This window comes from Pezoporus occidentalis, unplaced genomic scaffold (genome assembly GCF_034315485.1).
Source record: "Pezoporus occidentalis ecotype Australia unplaced genomic scaffold, CSIRO_AGI_Poc_V1 ctg19, whole genome shotgun sequence".
NCBI classification, from domain to species: Eukaryota; Metazoa; Chordata; class Aves; order Psittaciformes; family Psittacidae; genus Pezoporus; species Pezoporus occidentalis.
The window spans coordinates 8,574,115-8,594,568 of NW_026913748.1; the positions used below are offsets into that span (position 1 = coordinate 8,574,115).

The 20,454-nt window shown below is 41.1% G+C and overlaps 1 protein-coding gene across 10 annotated transcripts in view; it reads left to right on the forward strand.

Moving 5' to 3' along the window:
- The window catches only part of CALD1 (caldesmon 1), a 197,047-nt gene that overhangs the window by 34,677 nt on the left and 141,916 nt on the right, over positions 1-20,454 (forward strand). For 8 of the 10 annotated variants that reach the window (XM_062616680.1, XM_062616684.1, XM_062616688.1 and 5 more), the window contains exon 2: positions 6,425-6,509. The exons of the other annotated variants lie outside the window; for them this stretch is intronic. The gene's annotated coding sequence lies outside the window, so the exon portion shown is untranslated. The remainder of the gene's footprint in view (positions 1-6,424; positions 6,510-20,454) is intronic. 10 annotated transcript variants of the gene reach the window in all.

Genomic DNA, 20,454 nt, shown 5'->3' on the forward strand with positions numbered 1-20,454 from the left:
AAACATGTTTCATCTAAAGTGTTTCAAACCTTCAGTTAGATCTCTTTTCCAATAAAAGCTGTTTTCTTCACTCCCCAGTTTCCAAGACATTATTTGATGTGGCATTTAAATACAAAATGTTTGCTATATGCTGCCCTCTTTTGCATGAATAGTGTTTGAGTTGTTTCTGGTTGTTGTAGGAGCCTGCCTTTAGAATTTTTTCCTGGAATTGTGGGATTCTGTGAGAGAGTCTTTCTCACATTTATAATCTGAGATTACCCAATGTTTCATTAATAAGTGACATGAACCATACCAGTCTCAAAGTAACAGAGTGGAATTTGTGTCTTTGAGAAGCTTCTTGTTCATAAAGGTGGTTATGATTTACACTGGGAAGAGGATAAAAATCTTTAAAAATGTATATTTAATTATATGGGCAATGATTCCGGGATGTTCTGGATCTTCTGTGAAATGTTTAGCTGGCACAGACATGCTTCCATCACTAATAGGAGAAAAACTGAAAGTTGTACTTTTAAAAGCAGCACATTTTGAGCAGCCAAACAAGGAAAGAACTGCCTGCTTGTGATTTTCAGTCTACAAAAAGGCATGTGTGTGCTTTTCTGGAGGTGCTATGGGAGCTGTTTTGCTGGAGTTGGTGTTTTAGCACTGAACCTATGATGGCTAGTGGTTGGAAAGCAGTATTGGGGGGGGGGGTACTGGCAGGAGCACGGTGTGCTTGTGGGGTGTCACAGTCCTGCTGACTCTGTGGAGCCATTGCTCCATGGGCTTTCCTTGTGCTGTGCAGCGATGTAACAAAGGATGGGCCATCGGGCAAGGGAGTATGTCCTGAATGTTCATACATGTGCTTGGCTGCTGGGGTCGATGAGGAGCTATGCTTAGGAAAAATGAGTTGTTGCTGGCTCCCTTTCAGCGATGTGTGGGAATGAGCTGAGGCCCAGAGCGGTCTCAGCCAGAGTGTGAACACCCATTAATACCTTGTCTTCAGTGTGTACACTGCCATATCTGATTGTCTAGCTGCTCTCCTCACTTTGGAGCAACAAATTGTAAGGCACTGTATTGGTTTGCTGCCTTGTCTTGGACTGTTAGCTTTTTTATCAATAGAAACATAGACTACCAATGGTCAGTTAAACATCGAGGGAGCGCTCAATAGGCCTTCCAGTGTGTACCAAAATAGAAATAACCCCAGGTTCTGGAGCTGGAGTATGGATGAGGTTTTCAGCATGGTGTAGCTAGGAGCTAGAAATCCTTCTAGAGAGGATGATGACTTAAACTCCACTCTTCCTTTGTGAACTTGTAAAAAACAGCTTTGTAGATTTAAACAACAAAACTAAACAAAACCCCTCTCCCACAAGCCCCTGTCTCTTCAAAGTTTTATTTTCTTTGAGCTATAAATTCACTGCTGATATTGTCTTAGGAATTGGCTGGGTGCCGGATACAGTTGTCCCACAAAAATGTACAGAATCTCTATCTTTCAGTCTCCAATAAAGAAAAACATGGAACAAAAATGTCAGGGATAAAATGTGTAAAATAGAACATGACCTTCTCTGGAGCAAATATATTCAAGACTTACAGGAGCCTCAAAAAAGCCACTCTTCTCTAAAATGCAAATGTTTCTTTTGGTGGTTGATGCCAGAGGCAGTAAATAGATGGGTGGATGGTGGGAGCTTTAACCAAAAATGTCTGATCAGAGGTTTTAAAACTGGATTCTGCCTATATGTGCAGCATTCATGCATATGCTGTGTTTTTGTAGGCTGACAGCTGATAACCTGCACTGCTTTTTTTCCCCTGTCATATGTTGAGTTGCCATCAAACTGTTGTTAACACAAATGGTTAGAAATTCAGCTTCATGTTTGAGTTATGCAAGGAACTAAAAGCTGTACTTTGAGCAAGGTTATGGCTAACTGTGCTTTTTCACATCAGTAGTGAAAAATACTGTGAAAACAGGCAAAACTGCTTTAGGTCTCTTCTAAATGCTGTTAGTGGAGAAATGAGAGGACTTATTTTAATATGTAAGATAAAAGTGTAAAAGAAGTTTCCTTGCTGTGGTAGGTAGAATTATTGTTTTGCCATCTTAACTATGTTCCTTTAATCAGTTGTATATAAATATATATAATGCATATATATATAATATATATATGTAAATAAAAAGATCTTGTGAACAATTGCATCCTAAGGGAGACTTCCAAAAGCACCTAGGAAGTCCAGAAAGACACCTTTCTGTCACATTTCTTCTTCATCCTGGTCAGGTGTAAGAGTTGGGAGTTTGCATCTGAGGATGACTACCTTATTGAGCATTTAAGATGTTGTGCATATGTGTGGTTCTGCATTGTGGGTTGCTTGCTATTAGCACATCAAAGAGGAACTACTTCCTGTGATGGGTGGTGGTTTTCATGTTGTCTCTTGAGGTGATCGTAAGTGGAAGATGGTGTTGCTGGGCGCACTGACAAATATTTTCATTTGTCTCCCTTAAAATGTCTGCAGCCCAGATACACTTGGTGTGATGTCTTTTGATCTCAGGAGCTGAATAAAACCAGGCTGAGTAATCCCTGGGAACCTCTGCAGCCAGAGTTGCTGGAAAGCAGGGTAATTCAGCGCATACACTGGTTTCTTCTGAATCAGTGCCATACCTGATATGGTTTCAATGAGTTGCTTGGCTGTTGTTCCCACCTCCTCTTTTAACAGCCCTAATCCAGGAATCCAAAGATGTTCAGAAATCAAACTTTTATTTCTGTAAGTATTTAAATATTTGTGCCATAACTGGAGGAGTTGTCCTCAGCATTTTGGCTGAAAAACACTTCAAAGGGTATGGCATTTCATGGATGTGGCAATGAAGGAAGGCATTTTGTTTCCTTATTTAGCTTATGGAAAAGAGGATCAAGCCACTTCCGGCAGTATTGAAGTTGGTAGCCCTCTGTGCCATCATTTTTGTTTGCAGGCTCTACCATCTAAGTGTTTATACATGTAACATCATGGGACAGGCCTGCCAGGATTGCCCTACTGTGAGAGACTACAGTGCCTCAACATAATTTCCAGTCAGCATGTAATATCCTGACACTATTACTGATGAGGGAAGGGACTGGTCCATAGGTCCCCATCTTTGTGAAACAGGATGTGTGTGAAGCCCTGCAACTCATTTTTCCTGGAGCTCAAGCCTTATTCTACAGCCCGTGCTCACATACCCTGGGTTGACCTGATATCAAATAAGCAGCAGTGTAATAGTGAATGAGATCTTGTTTTCATTCATGTCACTAAAATGGCCTAAACCATTAAAAATTGTGCTCTAAGTTGATCTGGAAAAACTTAGAGGCACTCCAGGTTTTAGGAACTAGCTCAGAAAACTTACAGGGCTTTTTTTTTTTTTTTTGTAGCATACCATTAATTTGACAGACAAAATTAGGTCAAGTTAAATTGAGGGGAAGGAATTTCTCCTAAATGTTAGACTAATGCCTTGTGAGCTAAGCTATAATGACTTTATTTTCTGAAAATGATCATTTCCCTCTGCCTACAGAGAACAGATTTTCACCTTGGAAGTGGGCAATGGAAAGTCATGCTTTAATTTGCTTATAAAAATGTAAGTGGTCTGCTTCTCTGTTTAGAAGTAGCTATCTCTAGCTATAAAATTATGAAAGAAAGATAGTACTAACAACTTGAAGAGGAAGAGAAAGTTTGTATTTTCACAACTTTTTGGATTTGGTACCCTGTTTTCCCTCAACTTGGTAATTAGTTGGTGAGTGTAGAAGTAAATACAATGATGAGGAGATCTACAGGAAAGATTAAAGAAATAATAAGGTAAATCCATTTTTGTCACACTTTAGTCTCCTTTAGGAAAGAAATGCATGACAATTAAGTCTCAGTTTTTCTTTAGGCATGTCATCCAGAGATTGCTTGACTATGAACCAAATAGATTAGTTTTATACAGTCCTTTTAGCTGCTGGTGTCGTTGACTGGTATTTATTGGTATAAACCAGTATGCAAGTATATCAACAAATGGATAAAATGTTCCTCTGTCTCAAATTTTGTCTAGTAATTAGTGTTCAATCATGTCTAGTCTTTCATTTCATGGATGTTTCATTAACTGTTTAATTTTAGGAGAGAATTCAGGTTTGATAAATTTAATGGAACAGATTCAGACTTTATGCATAGAAAATGTTATTACAATTAGCAAATAGTGTAAAATATATTTATTAATTTTGTTTCACTGAGGAATTTTTGAAGAGGTGTCACATAATGGATTTTTATTTTTTTTTTTTTGATACTGTGCTTTGGACTAGAGAATAAAATCAGTCCATGAAAGAAAAAACATGTCTTTGGTCAGGTATGTGTGTGTGCTCTGGACATACGTATGTATGTTTTGGCTCTTCCTCAAAAAATGAGTGTCTAACTTCAAGTAGGCAACTAATCTTGTTTGGTTTGTGAGGATCATGCTTAACATACTTAAGTACCTTGTGAATGTGAGCACTTGATGTTAAAGTATCACAGGAAACAAGGCCAAGTGAAAGCCTTAGAATGGAAATGAGGTGTTCTGACTAAGACTGAGATGGAGCTTTATCTCTGATATATCTCAGCAGTCAGGAAGTCACAGAATTTAAGCTATTTATTATATTGCAACTTTGATTTTTATTTTCCTCATTATATGTAAACTATAGTGTGTTTCTTTTTTCATAGCTACAGAAGTTATGTTGGGTGGGCAGTGTAAAAGCTGATTTCCTACTTGGAAGAACTGGATCACTTCATGTAGCTACAGGACTTCTGAATGGCACGTCAGTCACTGAATTTTATTAATAACTGGAGCAGTTGTGTTTTGTTGATGCAGGGGTAGTTCTAGATTTTTCTCTGGATTAGGACATGCAACTGCTATTGACTGTAATGGGAGTTTTACTGAAGCTGAGATAGTCCAGAAATCTGGGCCTCTGCAATGCTCAGAGGTAATCTGTTCCTTTTACCAGGTTTCCTGGATTTGGCCAACCTCAGAAAAAGTGGATATCTTCAGCCCTTCCTTTGATGCAGTCTTAGGAAGGTCCACGGTAAAACTTTCTGTAGGAACTGACATCTCAGCTGGACACAGCTGTGATTTTCCATTGTGGCTGTTCTTGGGCCAACAGAGGTGTTACTTGCTTTTGCAAAACTACAGGATACAAGTTGTGTTTGGTCATGTTGGAGCACAGTACCCTTCGTGTTGTGGAGGCTTTTAGTCCCCTATCATCCCATCACATGCTGTCTTCATAAGACCTCGTTTGGCAAACAGTATAAAATTAAAACAACCCCCTCAAAATTCCCTGAGATAAGCACCCCGCCCTCCTGCCCCAGCACTACTGCTTAGTGTTTTAGAAGAAATGGCGCAAAAATGCAATGTCACTTGCAAAGGTGGGTTATATTTTTCCAGGGCTTTGTCAAATATTCTGCTCAAACCAGTTGGTCTAATGAATACTCATGTCTGTTGATGGTGTTGATTAGGTGGAGAAACAGGGAAGGTAAACTATATTTGTCTAATTAAAGACTGATTGCGAAAGCAGCTCATTTTGAGAGAACTTTCTTCACCTGGTTTAATAGATAAATAAAATTTACCTGGACCTTATCATATCGGCCTTTTGTTTTTTAAGTATATAGACCTTTGGAAGTTTTCTCTCTTCACTGCCTCTGGAGATGAAAGGGAATGGGAGCCAGCAGAGCCCAGGAGCAGCTTTCTAGTTGGCTTACATTACTCCAAGAAGGATATCTGAATGTGTTCTCTCTCTGAGATATTGCTAGGAGGCAATTTGTAGTCTCACTGCACACTGACCAAACTGTTGTTATTTATCCTGGCTGTTACTTGAAGGTGGCTGTTTTATTACTGTAACAGTCAGAAAGTGACTACGTACATGTAAAGACAGACAAACTACCTGTCACCGAAAACTGTATAAATGTATTCCAGCAGCTATGCAGAAATAGCCAAATGTTTTTGCATCTTTGACTGGAAGCAGCCAGTAGTCAAGGAACTGTGCTGGCCTACAGCCAAAACAAATAGGGAATTCCCTTAGATATTTTTTGTGAAGCAAATCAGGGGGGCATAATCAAGTTTGGCTCCATATTAATCGGTGCAGTTTGGCTATTAAAATTCTCAGTTCTGTGGCTGATGCTTCCTGGGCTTTTCTAAGAATTGCATTACATTGTGATTGAGTTACACTCATGGCAGCAGGATCAGGTTAATGGAGGAGCAGTTGTCCCTGAAAGGGGAAGCGGCTCTTTTCCCTTAATGAGGCTTTGGATGCATATTGCAGTTTGCCCTTTCTTGCTGGGGGTTTTCTTCTTCCTCACTGGAATAATGACCTGCGTCACTGGAAAAAGAAAAGGAGCTGCAAGTCAGCTTCATCAGTGGTGCTACGGTACTGTGAAGTTCTGCCTTTGGTGCCTTCTTCATTCCAACCCATAAATACTTCTGTCTTTCCAGTGCCTGTGATAACTGTTTGGTTAATCAAAGAATCCCTCGGGAGCTGAAGAAGCAGCATCTTCCAGGCTCAGGGGCATCATAACTGGTGAGATATGCTATTTATGTTCTTATATATATACTTGGGTGTACTTTATTTTCCTGAAGGTATTTTAAGTTAGTCGAGACACTAACTTCAGTCTTAGCTTAGTTTCCTTTGAAACTCGAGGTCTGATGTGGAAAGAGGCCATTCTGTGTGGTTAGCGTTCAGTTGAATTTAACACATTAGAAAGATACTTTCTGGTTGTCCTTGATTGAACTGACTGTCAGAAATTGCTTGGGTATGTGGAAGCCTTCCACCTTGATGTTTCCTTTTGTTAGTGTTTTATGTGCTAAGGATTATCAGTAAGTATGTGCACAGTAACATAGCTCTCTGAGAGAGAGGAAAATTCTTCCATGTTCTGGTTCCTATGGTGGCTCCTGGACATTAAACCTATATGTAGTCACATTTGCACACACACATCAGCTGTATACACATGGTACAGACTGAGGTAATTATTTCAGCTCAGCAGCCATATTAGTCTTTCTCCTGGTGAAAGGTTATGAATATGGAGACTATTTGTCCTGGGTTCAGCAGTAGCAGTCATTTTTCCCCTTCTTGGTAGCTGGTGCAGTGCAGTGTTTTGACTTTCAGCTTGGGAACAGAGCTGATAGTGATGTTTAGGTTTGGCCAAGGACTTTGTGAGCCTCATGCTCTGCCAGGGAGGAGGGGAAGCCAGGAGGAAGTAGAGACAGGACACCTGACCCAACCTGACCAAAGAGGTATTCCATACCACAGCACGTCATGCCCAGGAGGTAACTGGGAGTGAGCCGGAAGGGCTGGGAGTCTGCAGGGTTGGAGGAGGTATCGGTCAGAGCTTGGTCGGGCTGGGGGGGCGAGTTATCGGTCGGCTGGTGGTGAGATGATGTATTCTCTTCCCTTGTTATTTCCTTTATCATTATTATCATTGGTGGTAGCAGTAGTGATTTGTGTTATACCTTAGTTACTAAACTGTTCTTATCTCAACCCGTGGGAGTTGCATTCTTTTCGATTCTCCTCTCCGTCCCTCCGAGAGCAGGGGGAGGGAAAGAAAAGGGGGGGAAGTGAGTGAACGAGTTACCTGACTGGGTTTAAACCACGACAGTTCTTTTTGGCGCCCAACGTGGGGCACGAAGGGTTGAGATAACGACAGATCTGACCGGATTAATAGCCACTCATCACAATGACGATTTATTGGCTCTCAGAGTTGTTTCGCTTGATCTCACAGCTTCAGAATGTTGTAACTTACGTAGAGCCGGTATTTGCTGTGTTAGTGTTTATCAAGTATGGGGCTTGGGCTAAGGTTCTTGTCTCACTGTGCTTTATGGCAATGGCTTGTAATACGGGCGGGCTCCAGCAGCAGGGCGGGACGGACGTGGCCGTGGATTTGTACCTGGCCGTCCGGCTGCTCTTCACCGTCCTGGCCCTCGCCCTACTCTCCATCTTCGTGAGGCTGCGGGGAGCCGAGGGGGAGCGGCCCCGGGAGCCGGCGGCTGCTGAAGCGGCCCGGGAGAGCGGCCCCGGGGACCAAGCGGCGGCGGGAGCGGGGCCGGAGGCCGCGAGGGGACGGCTGCCGGTGGAGGAGGTCGGGGCGGTCGAGGAGAGGAAGGAGGCGGCTGCCGAGCAGCGGGAGAAGGCGGCGGAGGAGCCGAGCCCCGCGGAGGAGCAGAGCCCCGCGGCCGAGCCCAGCCCCGCGACGGCCGAGAGCATTTCCCGGAAGCCGCCCGCCGAGCCCCAGGAGGATGCAGGAGACCACGCAGCATTTCCCAGCAAGGCAGAGGAGGAAGAGCTGGACTCCGGAAAAGAGAAGCTGGCGGTGGGAGAGCCGGCAAGTACAGCAGCTACACCAGCCCCAGTGACAAGTACAGCAGCATCGTTTGAGAGTTCTGAAGGTTTCGAATGGCCTTTGGGTGTTCTTGGGACCTGCCTGCTGATTGTGATGGGGATCAGCATGTTGGCACACACACAGACTGTGTTTTACCCACAACCATTTTGTCTGATCTCAAAAGTTAAGCAGAGTCAGGTTTGGGTCTTGTCTGGGGTTAGACGACAATATAGGGGGACCAAGAGGTTTTCTCCAAGGCTGGACAGTGATGAGTGGCAGGGTGTGTGGGACAGTATGGGCAAGTATCTAGTCCACTGGGCCCCTCCAGTGCTTTGGAAGCGTCGGAGATGGAAGGCAGCTGTATGGAGTCCCCAGCAACAAGCTGCAGAAACTGCGTAAGGGGACAGTGAATTATTTTGAGCCTGGTGGGCCCATGGCACTTCAGGCCATCAGAGCAGAGATGCAACATAGAGATGGACTCATGATCGAGGGGTGGACTTAGCAATGGACACTATTGCCCAGGTTATTCACGAGTGTGAACACTGCACACAGTCTCTCCTGCTCTGGAAGACTGTTACAAGAGATGGAGCCTGACATCATGGACCAGATGGACTCAGCAGCTTTATAGGGATATAGCTTTATAGTCCATGCACTTAGATAAGAGTGGAATGATGGGTGTATTGAAAATGTGGGATCTGAGCATGACGTGAATGGTATGGAATAAGGGGTGGATAATGTCCTGGGTTCAGCAGTAGCAGTCATTTTTCCCCTTCTTGGTAGCTGGTGCAGTGCAGTGTTTTGACTTTCAGCTTGGGAACAGAGCTGATAGTGATGTTTAGGTTTGGCCAAGGACTTTGTGAGCCTCATGCTCTGCCAGGGAGGAGGGGAAGCCAGGAGGAAGTAGAGACAGGACACCTGACCCAAACTGACCAAAGAGGTATTCCATACCACAGCACGTCATGCCCAGGAGGTAACTGGGAGTGAGCCGGAAGGGCTGGGAGTCTGCAGGGTTGGAGGAGGTATCGGTCAGAGCTTGGTCGGGCTGGGGGGGCGAGTTATCGGTCGGCTGGTGGTGAGATGATGTATTCTCTTCCCTTGTTATTTCCTTTATCATTATTATCATTGGTGGTAGCAGTAGTGATTTGTGTTATACCTTAGTTACTAAACTGTTCTTATCTCAACCCGTGGGAGTTGCATTCTTTTCGATTCTCCTCTCCGTCCCTCCGAGAGCAGGGGGAGGGAAAGAAAAGGGGGGGAAGTGAGTGAACGAGTTACCTGACTGGGTTTAAACCACGACACTATTATATGTCATTAAGATAATAGTGTTGCTGAATATGTTAGTAAAGTCGATGACTCTATATCCCCTAGGTGTTCTGGTTTTAGTTTGACAGGGACATGTGAAATTATTCTGCCTGCCAGGTGGGAGGAAATTTGCCTTTCAAGAGATTGTTGCTTCAGCACTTGATAGGAGTCTTGCTTATAATTGCTGTTTAGCAAAAATTGCTCTAAGTGAGGAACTCCATGATTTTGACTACACAGGGGGAGGTTATGATGTCATGTGTAACAAATTCCCTGTTCCAAAAGCATGGGGCATTTATATAAAATAGTAACAATGCAGAGTTATAGCAGTGAAGATGAAGGAAAACAATTAAAAGGGATTTATAAGCAGAAGCCAGCCTTGATGATAAGGTGAGGGAGGGACTTGCCTTGAATGGCTACGTTTTTGTTGAATGCCTCTCTGAAATGGCTGGCCACTGTCAAGGGCTGTGCCTTGGATGGGGGATATCAGAGATTCAGTCTTGACTTTTTCTGTGAGAGTAATCTTTTGTAAGTGTCTCAAGAAGCTGTGGTCATACACATGGCAGAACTGATGGCTGTGGGGTCTGCATTAACTTGTAGTGAGTGAAGAGCAGATAAAGGCTTGTGTTTGAGTCATGTTGCCTGTCATGCACCATTTTTCTAGTCCACCTTTTATGATGACTGGTGATCATCAGGCAGATCTCAGTGTTAAGCAGCATTCCTGAGTGCATACTGAGTTTGTATGGTCAGCCGTAGCTTGCCTGCTCTTCTGAGCTCTGAATTTCACAGCTTACATCAGGAGATGAGGCTTAGGGTGAGCTGGGCTAAAGCCAGGAGTAATAGAAACCTAGAAGTGATAGGTTGTTGGAGAGTACTGGCTTCCAAACAGTTCTTTTTTATTTGCATGTAGAAGTGTAAAGGCTCCAGTTTAATTCCTTGGGAATAATTAATCCTTATGTATTGGAAAGCAATGCAATATGCAACGGGTAAGCTCTCCCAGGAAAGGCATGTCAGAGTAAAATTTTTGAGGCTGTTAACTAACGCTGACAGAGTTGGTTAATTCTGTAAGTATAATATTTTGGGTAAATTCCCAGCCTCTAAATGCCTGCAGGCAGACTTGTCCGTATTTGTGGTGTATTTGAGGTCTAGCGTTCCTCCTTTGGGCCGTGTATGTTAAGAGGAAGTTTTAATGGAAGGAAACATTGTGGCAGAGTAATAGCCTCCTCTGAAGCACTTTCCAAAGAAATGTTAAGGCCAAAGGTTTTGTTTTTTCAAGGCAAAAAATGTGAATCCTCTAATATTTATTCAGTTATAAATAGTGATGAGCAAGGCTCCAAGGATGGATTCCTGGGAGATTGTATCAGGGGTTGTTATTCCCCAAGCTAGGCAAATGCAATGGTTTTCTTTAATTGTTGGATCCTCTTTGGCACAGAGAACAGCAGATAGAGAATAATTGTAATCAATTTGTGAGTTTTTCGTCCCTCTGCTCAGGTGCCTTTTATTTCTCTTGTCCCAACAAGAACAAAAATGTGTCTTATTTCTAATAACAGATGGCAGTTTGACACTGGGAGAATCTTAATTCTAAATGTCTTGGTTCTCCAGCCATGGCAGTAGTGATTCAGATTATATTAGCATTAGGGGCAGTGCAGATGGTAGGAGAAAGTGCATCCTGGTAGGGGGAAGCACTTAACTGGGATGCAATAGCTGCTGCTGTTGAATGACTAGCTGGGCTTGGGCAATTAACTGCATTTATCCTTGCCTCTCTTTCTGCATCTGTAAACAGAAAGGGAGTTTTTTACTTGTTTACAACTTTGAGAGTTGCTGTTTGAAAATGCTGTGTTCCTTTAAACTGAAACCAAAATCTGCTAATATAATTATTAATAGATGAATGTCAGCTAATTCAATTAACAGATTAGTTTGCCTCTCACAGTGAAATTCAGCCTCCTACAGGGCAGGTCTTATAAAGCTCAGCAAGCAATTTATGCACTGCTGAAGATTTAACATAAACCCCAAGTGATGCACCAGCCTTGCTAAAGAGGCTGAAACCAGAACCTTCATAATGCCTTGGCACTTCCAAACAGAGTTACAGCATTTGAGATGTGTTTTATAGATTCATAGGTCTGCCTGAAACCACAGGGCAGTCCCGGTGCATGTGGGGCATCTGCCTCATTCATTTGCATTACCAGAAAAATAATGTCTAGACATAAAATTCTAAAATATAAGAAAATGCACAGCATTAGTTCTTAGGAAAGGAGCGCAGTTTCTGGTTTGCTTTCTGTATTTTCTATATCAAGAATGAATGTATGGTAACTAAACTTACTGGGAAAAGTGTTTGGTAGTAAATGAATTAGCTAAGACCTCATATAGGAAAAAAAGGCATTTTTCAAGCACTGGTATGGTTTTCTGTCGATATATGTTTTTCTGTTAGTAGTTATTGAGAAGAAATATCAAAATTGGCCTCTAATAATTATTAGATATCATTCCATAACCTTGCAATGTAGCATTTTTTTTCCAACATATGTAAGGCCGGTATTTAACTTTTTAGAGTTGTGGCTAGGATCTTTAGGATATTTTGAAGTTTAGGGGACCTAACAGATACCCCATTGTAATGTGTTGTGTGCTATCCACATCCAGAAAATTAATACCCAGTACTTATAACTCCCTCTTCTCCCCTCAGAACCCAACAAAAAACCAAACCGGCCAAGTCACAGGGATCAAATGACAGAACTGCTGCTTTTTTTGGTGGCTGTTTGTACTATCATATATGCTAAAGGCATTCCAACCAAGGGCATGTGGCCATAATGGAATTTGATGTACAATCAGTTTTAGGGAACAGCCTGTGCCTTGTTAATATAATCCATAAAAGGCTTCCAAACTTCCTGAAACCAGTTCCTTCTGTTTTCAAGTCTGCATATGATCTCATAGGAAATGATCTGGGAGAGGCCAGCTAACCCTTTTGCATAATCAAGGTAGCATTGTTCTTTTAATGCCTAAAGTGACTTGTTTCACTGATATAAGCTCAATGATCCACTTCTCCTCTGTCGCCAAATGCCTGTTATCAGACTTTGCACTGATTTCAGTGACATTCGATTAAGAGTGAGAGGACTGAAGTGTGACTGAAAGGCTGGCCTTGATAATGCCATTCATCTGCTTTGTCACCCTTTTTTGTCTGAAGTATTTTTAAAAATTCTAAACCTGGTGAAATTTGAAAGAGAACTGCAGATATGTAACATGGGTGAGCAAGGCTTATTTTGCAGTGGACTTAGAAGCAGGTAAGCAATCTGCGTTTTGCTAAGTTTCTGAAATAGCAGTAGTAGCAGGGCAGAAAGTGAGGAAAATATCTGCCCTGGATTTGATATTATAGAACATCTCATTTTTACATTAGCAGTAGATATAGAAAGTGTGTTCCTGTATTGTAGCTCTTTAAATCCCTTACTTTCTTGGATGCTTACACAAGTGCAGAGTACCTAATGGAGTGCGTGTTCTTTTATATCTTCAGGATACCCAGGATTTCCTTAATATAGCTAGGCCAAGAAGGGAAACACTTCAATGAGCTTCTATCTCTGAAACTAGCATTAATCTTCATTGGCAGGGGAGAAAGAAAAAAAGTAGCTGGGTTCTGTAACTGTGCAGAAGTGCAATCATGGTCTAGTTCATATGAGCAGGTAGTAACTGCACCAAACTGAAACTACAGTGAGCCTAAGCAGAGAGCACTGAGACACTCTGCTTACTGCAGAGTTGTTAAGTTTGGCACTCTGCTCTGGGCTTCAGTCAAACATTTTCTTAACCATATTAGGCAATAGGCTTTTGATGTACTTATTGTTTGTGCTCGTATTTTATGGACTAGACAGCCACTGCTTTTAAGATCTAGCAGGTTTAAGAAAATAAGACAAATAAAACCCTTTAAAAACTGTCATTAAAGTTTGGCAACAAAAGAACAGCATTTCCCAAGACAAAGGTACCCAAAGCTGACATTGCTATAACACAAGTTGGTGGTTCCCTTGTGCTTTTCATCCGTATATCTTGATCACTCTGTAAAACAGACCCTGGTAAAAGCCCAGTAGGTAAATATTATGCTCTTATTCAGCTGAAAGAAAAAACAGTGCAGTGAATCTGACTGGCTAAGGCACAAGCATGCCCATTCCCTTTGGCAGACTCATCAGAGGCATGGTTAGCCCCCAGCAGAGGGGCAGGGTGAACAAGTGGATTGGTGACTTTTTAAACTGTTGTAACAAGACTTCCTTGAGTTTGGTAAATGAAGCCTTTTGTGTCCTGGTGAACTGTCAACAAGGTCCACTTATGTGCCTGTCCTGTTTCCCTGAGAAAACAAAGAGGAGAAACAGAAAATACTAAATATTGAGTTGATTGGTTTCCTCATCATTGCAAATTTCCCAAAGCCAGATAGATCAGGATCTGGCATTTATTTTCATGATTGAGGCACTGGCAAATGTCCCATCTAGGACATTGTTTATCAGCACATGCAGGTCTTCTTGTGTCAGGGAGTTCCTAGTCAGAGCTGTAGCTTATACCTTGGGCACTGCAAAAGCATGTCTGTGTTGCTTCAGGGTTACGGATGTCTGAAATTCCCTAATCTGGGATAGAATATTCCACTGGGGAAATTTCAAAACCCATTTTCAACCTAAAATTTCAAAATAGGGTGTTCTCAGGATTTAACTGGCAATTTTTGTGTTCTTAAAGGATGAAAAGTTGAGAGGCACTAGTGTTGGTTAAATATATTATCAAGTCTACCTCATACTCTAGTCAATTTTACTATTAAAATTTTTATCAATAAATGTTTTAATAATTTTTGATTAAATACTACTCCATGTAGTTGTAAACTTTCACTAGAATGCTCTTGCTAATGCTCTTCTAATACTTGCAGACAGTTGTCACATCCTCTTCTTAGGATTAGTCAGTTGGTGCATCCTTATGCTTTTAATCTCTCTTTGTAAGTCAGCCCCTCTCTGCCTGCTTAACATCTTTATGGCTCTCTTGTGATCTTCCTCTGGGGTTGTTATTGTCATTCAGGAAATGAGTTCTCCAGAGCTGCATAAAATATTCCAGGTGTGATCACCAGAGCTCTGTGTTAGGGGTATTACCTTTCTGCCCTGTGAGGTTGCCTTTTTGTTTCATTTGATATTGCTTGGACTTTTTCTGATACCACATCATGCATTATTTTTTGTCTACTCTAAGTAACAGTATTAAATAAGGCTCAAATTTGAGTCTTCTGATTGAAAAATTTGGAAACATTCTTCAAAGATGCAAAAATAGGTGAAGCCATGCCCATGGTTTGTAGCTGTGCTGCCACGAGGCTTGAATGGTCTTGTGAGCTCTGAACCTGCTTTTTGCTGACAATGTGTATGGTATTATACAAGTCATTTGACTTCTTGACCCCTGTGTCTGTATGTGTTAGAGGATGATAACACTATAATAGCTGCTTTTGGTAAGGCTCCTGTGAGTGTTGGTTCAAGTTTGTATGCAATCTGGAAAATATAAAGTGGAAATGTAAAATATTTGGGCAAAAGGCTGCAAGAAACCACACTACATGACCTGTAGGCTTATGTTGTCCAGGCTCGTGGAGATTGAGGAGGGTGATCATTAAAAATTCTTCTCATGCATAATCATTTGTCACCTTTGTTAAAAGAAGAGTGGAACTAAATCAAGTAAAAAGGGTGAACTTTTTATTGAGTGTAACCTCTGCGTATTTCACTAGAGACCCATTGAGAACACGGTTTTAACATGTCCAAATTTCCTTTGTTGTTTACCCAACTGTTGATTTTTATTGAGATCTGCACAAGTAAGTGTACAATTGGCCAAAAATCTTGGAAAAGGAAGTGAGCCTTTTGTTTAGGTGTGTTTATATCCATGCAAAATGAATGCAATATAATAAAAAATGTGGCAGGGTAGGGGGTGGAGCATGGAGAGAATAAAATGTTATTTTTGCATGTACTCTGAATTCATGTAAATATGACACATCACAAACGTTTCTTCAGAGCCCAGGCTGTTAATCCACTCACTGGCACAGTGTATGGATTTACTGGATTAAAGAAAACTGCATCATACCTTGCTGCATGTAGTAGATGCAGATGGAGGCAGATTTGTCTGACAATCCTCTGCCCATCATCTTTTGAATTAAAAAGCTGGTGAAGTTTTCACTGCAGAAACATACAGTTGATGTTAATTTGTGAGGAGCTGGTGTTTATCGGTGCTATATATATATATACCCGGTGAAGGGTTCTCTGAGTATTGTAACATATCTGAAAGCCAGGCAGTCTTTTTAATCAGGTCCAGTACTGCTTATGTGAGTTGAAAAATTTGCAGTAGTGGTCCTTGAGGCTACATCCATGATTTACAGATTTAGTAAGCTAAGTTTATATTTGGAAATGAATGCTCTGAAGTAACTGAGGATAAACATACCTGAAAAAAGTTTTCTTAGTTCAACTTTTCACTGTAAATAGCTGCTTATAGAATTTGGTGGTTGAAAGATTACACAACCACTTGTGTGAGAGTTACTGGCCAGGTGAAGGCTTTAGCCATGGACCAGAGCCATGGATGAGGACTGTAAGGTGCACAAAAGGTTTGAAAATGCAACGCTGGCATGTAAAAGTGCATGAGCTTTTGTGGCAGAAGGGAGGAGGTTCTAGATGACCATGTTCTGCATTCCCACAATACATCAGACTGAGACAAAATAGATGAAAGTGCAGCCTCAGTTCTGAATTCACTCAAGGGAAATGAGGAGGGAATAGAGAAACACTCCTGCTGGTTCCCATTTTAGATCCAGTAGAGACAGGAGTTGTGCTGTAGGGCTGCAGTTCAGTTCTTGCAAAAAAGCATTTCTATGGAATTTTGGCCTTAGGTGGACTTCCCAAGAACAGCTACTGTTCAGAAGATATTCCAGCTAAAAATCTTCTGAGAGCAGTTTGAAAGTGTTGGCACCGTTTCATCTGAACTCTGATCCAACTTCAGCTATGAGAGGAACACAAGAGGTTCTGATTTGGATCTAAAAGTTTCCTGTCTACACTGTCCAGCTTGTACATAAAAATGTGCAAACAGAACAACACCCCAACTAAGCACCCCCCCCCAGTGACCACTTATAAAGAATATGAAGATAAAGTTGTACAGAATTTGTATTTGACTAGAAGAAGGCATAGCTTTAACCGCAGACCATTACAACCAGATGACAACATGTCCTCAGCAGTGAGAGGCAAGATTGTTGCAGGGTAACATGGCACAAAAGCCAAAGTGACCCACACTGCACTGACTGAAAATACAGCCTGTGTTTTGGCTGGCTTTAAGCTGCCTTAGCAGAATTCCTTCCTGTTATAGTATTGTTGTTGTATTGTTGTTGTCAGCACCACAACTAATTCAGTTGTTACTGGCATCTGCATATGGACCTTTCCTTGACTTAATCTTAAACTACTAGGACTGGGCTATTGTATTGAGCTGTGTGAGAGACATTCAACAAGAATTCAACAAGATGCTTTGTTTTCCTATACCTCAATTTTCTTATTGGAAGTGACCTTACCTGGCAGAACCAGAATAGGCAACATGTTCTGGATCCAGCCTATTTTATGTGTATAAAAGGCAGCTATTTTTAAGCACTGATTTTACTATGGGCCACCTGTGGTGTTCTTGAGACAGAATTATGATGTTGCTTTGGATGCTTGGTTGTTTTTTTTTGTTTTGCTTTTGTGTGCCTCCTTCTGTATCTCTGTGGTGTGTAATAGAGTAAGCTATAGAGCTGTTACTACATCTACCTGTGTTTTGGGGAGAAACATCTTCCTATTATTGTGTCCCCCCAGTCTGTTCCAGAATTTTAGTTAATCATCTTGTCAAGAATTTAATTAAGAGTATGGATAAAGGAGAAGATTTTGGTTATGATGCTTAATAAAATGTGTAAATGTGACTATGAAGTTAAAGGTAAGCAGATTTTATGCTCCAGAGTGTGACCTGAATGCTCAGGGATTCAGAAAAAAGAGTTCACCTGTCTTATCCTGCTTGTTATTGCATGATTTTGGTAGGTGAATTGTAGATTTGTTTTGTTTTCTCTTTGAATATTTCATAGGTGCTGCTGGAGGCTGAATGCTGATACTGGTAGAGTAGCAACTACAGCTGGCATCACTGATGTTATGCTTACGATCCAAACCAAAATAACAGATCAGAGCTCTACAATAATAGGAAAAGGAATTCTATAAACAAATTAAATATGTGGAAAATCCAAGTGAAAATATCAGTGGTTAGGGGAAAGTTTCAAGGACAGAAAATAGGCACTCAGTGAAAGTCAAAGCTGGTAACTGTCCATTGTATCTCTTTAAAATTTCTCTTTAAATTTTCAGGTTCGGATTTTTTTGCTTTAAGGAAAAGAAATGGATTTAATGGACTTTAAAGCTTGGCAAAAATATTTCTGCATCTTGACTTCATTATACTTGTACAGCTATCCCAATCTGGCTTTAGATTGGGGTTTTGTATGTTGATTTGATTGTTACCTATGGTTAGTAGGATTTCCACAGTCAAAGTATCTTTGGTTCTGGTTTTGTTACATCTGTCATTGAATTTTGATACCTTTTGGCTATAAGCATATGCTAACTTGCCAGCTGCATCTTTAGGAATCTTTTTCTGCAAGTGCTTCTGCGGAGAAGGTAATGACTGTAATACTTCCTTCTCCTTCCTGTGGTCTTTTGATGAGCTCCAGCTTACTGCTGTTCTTGTTGAAGACACGCATATAGTACTTATGATGAAACTGGAAGGTAGCATTATAAAATACAGACGGTAGGCTAGAAAAAAATTTTGGCAAGTAGTCTAGTCCATTCTATTGACCCAAACCAGAAGTTACTACTTAAATAATTTGAGTGGTGTATTATGTTCTGGAAGTGGCCCATGCAGAGCTTTGCGGTTTGCTTCAGTTGACCTGTAACAGTGCTTAGTTATCTTTCTCTTTACATAGCTTCTCCAGGTGTGTTAATTGATAAGGAAATCACTAGTGTCAAGGGAGAAAATCAGTCTCAATTGCTCCATATTAAGCACATTATGTCTTGTCCTGCTTTCAGTGGATATGAAGAGTTTATAATTCTCAGCTTTTTAATATGTATGAGGAGAATTACCATGTATTTTAGGCTCAGCAAACCTGACTCTTCCAACCTCTTCATGGAGACCGCGTTTCCTAGATCTCAGAAAACTTCTGTTGTCCTCTTCTGGATCCTCTTTCAGTTTGTCCATGTCTTTACTGAAGTTATGTATACCTGCAGATGAACTCAGGACTCTAGCCACTGTGTAATTTCTGTGTTTCAAACATGACACTTTTCTTGCAGTGTGATTCACTATCAGCCCTTGGTGGTGGGGTTTTTCCTATTTTTATTTGTAAGAACTCAGAATTACTGCCCCATTTAGTAAATTGCTATCTAGTGTTTGTAAGAGCAATTACCAAATCGCTGTAATGATTTTTGGAGAGATTTAGCCTGCAAGCTTAGAATGCACAAAGCTGAAAAATGCCTGGCTTTACATGTTCTGATATTAGTCAATAATGCCTTCACTTGCAATTCCCAACTGTTAGGCTTCACAGGATAGGTCAGGCTGAAAAATAAACCAGGCTGAAATGGGGAGGTAAGCCCCGGAGCAGTGATGGAAATGGATGCATGAAATGTTTCAATGAGTTTTTCTAAGTTGTTAGAACAGCAAGCAGAGAAACAGAGGTGCAGGATGGAGCTGGAGCCAAGTTTCTTCAACACCTATGGGTGTGCTTCATATTAATTTTTAATATCTGGTTTTAGAAATCCTGAGAAAGAAGAGACAATGCTATGACAGAAGCGCAAACATATTTTGTTGAAAGTGGAGTAAACATGTAATGTTATTAGGAGTGGAAACCACTCTCCTTCCATATAAGATGAACAGCTTAAGGCAAGGTTCTTGCTCCTCCAGTCTTCCTTGTTACCTCATGACTGAAAGATTTTGGAGTCTTTGAAGTAAATTTACCATAGCAGTGGGATCCAGATCTATTTGTGCTTCATTTCCTGGACGCTCACTCGGTGAGCAATTGTTAATGAAAAGGACAGCACTTATCATGTACATCCCCTAAAGATGTAAATTAATAGCATTGACACCAATATAAAAAATATTTTCAGTTCCTAAGATCCATTTACCATGGCTCAAAAATGCTTAATTCAGAATAGCAGCCTTGCAGGGAAAGGTCCATATTCATTCTAATGCTCCTCAGCCAGTCATTCAATTCAAGCCATCTTTTTCTACTTTGTAAAAGAGAGGGGGGTTGAAAAAGAGTGTCTGTCAGTATAACTATGCAGTAGAGAAAAAAAGCTTTGGAAATATAAGGCTAAGGAAATATAAAATTGGGCTTGTTATTGTAATGAAGCATAATGGTAAGAGTTCACAATGGGTCTGTTACTGTAATCAAGCAGAGAAAAGGCTCTAATCCTTTGAAGAATACAAGTTTTTTACATTATTTGCCCAGGTGTGGGTGTGATGGATGGGGCCAGATGTCCGTGGTGCAACTCTGTGGGCTCTGTGAGGGTCAAGCTGACTCTGGCCAATATTCTCAGAAGAGACTTACTAAAGGGATAAGCTTTCTTGCACTGGGGACTACCTAGCTACATTATTCACCTTTAGAAATAGCAATATTTTAGGGTGATAACTGATACACTGTAGATTTTCACTGTGCTAGGAATAGGAAATAACCGCTGTTTCAAACTTTCCCATGCACTGAATGAATAAGGACATCTGTATTTAAGCTCAACACCTTTTCTATCTTTTGAAACTGTGCTGGTAATTTTCTGTCTGAACCTAGGTATATCTTATGCACTTTACTGTAGTACAAATGTACACCTTGACTGAGTGCTAGGT